This window comes from Mustela lutreola, chromosome 4 (assembly GCF_030435805.1).
Source record: "Mustela lutreola isolate mMusLut2 chromosome 4, mMusLut2.pri, whole genome shotgun sequence".
NCBI classification, from domain to species: Eukaryota; Metazoa; Chordata; class Mammalia; order Carnivora; family Mustelidae; genus Mustela; species Mustela lutreola.
This window is the reverse complement of record NC_081293.1, coordinates 33,716,160-33,717,269: the sequence shown is the minus strand read 5'-3', so window position 1 is coordinate 33,717,269 and position 1,110 is coordinate 33,716,160. Positions and strand designations below refer to the sequence as shown.

Genomic DNA, 1,110 nt, shown 5'->3' with positions numbered 1-1,110 from the left:
GCTCTTCGTTTAAATTCTCAAGACAGGAAACCTCATTCTCTTGACCTGGGCCCTACAAGGTGTAGCTGGTTTATGGATGGTTGCTGGCTGGCTTATGGATGGTCCCCTTATTGGGTCAGATGTCATTCCTGGTCCAATTAGTATATGTGCTGCCGAAGCGAGCACATTCCTGGTCCAGTTAGTCATGGCTAAAGTCAGATGGTGTTGAAGTGACTGTTGAGGGCTATCTTGAAGCCTGTGGAGGCCTGTTGGGAACAGGACTCCCAAAATGACAAATATGTTTGGGAAGCGGTCATCCAAGGTCATTTTTGCTGGCTATAATGGGGGGGGGGGGGTGGTCTCTGGAACCAGAGGGAGCACACAGCTTTTCTTAAAGTTGGAGGTGTTTATACTCAAGATGAAACTGAATTCTGTCTAGGCAAGAGATGTGCTTATGTGTACAAAGCAAAGAACAACACAGTGACTCCTGGTGGAAAACTGAACAAAACCAGAGTAATCTGGGGAAAAGTAACTCATGTTCATGGAAACAGTGGTATGGTTTGTGCCAAATTCCAACGCAACCTTCCTCCTAAAGCCATTGGGCACAGGATCCGTATAATGCTGTACCCTTCAAGGATTTAAACTTAGTGAAAAGTAAATAAAGGTGTAGATTTGTTCTTTTGTATTTTTGCTAAAAAGAAAGAGAAATGACTGTTGAGGGCAGCAGCACTTGTAAATGAAGCAGATACATCCAGAAGGCAGTGTTTGTGAATAGGCACTCTGAAACCGTTTTAGTACTGTGGTAGTGTTTCTTCTCACATCAGAATTTTGGGGACACCCATGGTTGTTCCTGAACCCCATGGGTGTTGTGACCTAGCCAAAGTCAGGGATGGAGGTTTGAGAAGCCAGAACTGGATCCAGGAACCCAGTCTTTTGTGGTTGTTGTTGTTGTTGTTGTTATTTTTAAATCCTAGTTGTCTGTGAACACAAATGAAAGCAAAGCCAAGACGGGAGAGCTCCCTCCTTTGGATTCCCTGGCATCCCTGCTCTGGAATCCAAGTGTAACCTTAGATATCTGGGTTCAGGGTAAGCTTGAGCCAGAGTGAACCATTGGTGGTGATTAAAAGAAAA

The 1,110-nt window shown here is 44.6% G+C and overlaps 1 pseudogene; it reads left to right on the top strand.

The window, feature by feature from the left end:
- Positions 1 to 277: 277 nt before the first annotated feature.
- On the top strand, positions 278 to 704 carry LOC131830286 (large ribosomal subunit protein eL33-like; annotated as a pseudogene).
- Positions 705 to 1,110: the final 406 nt, after the last annotated feature.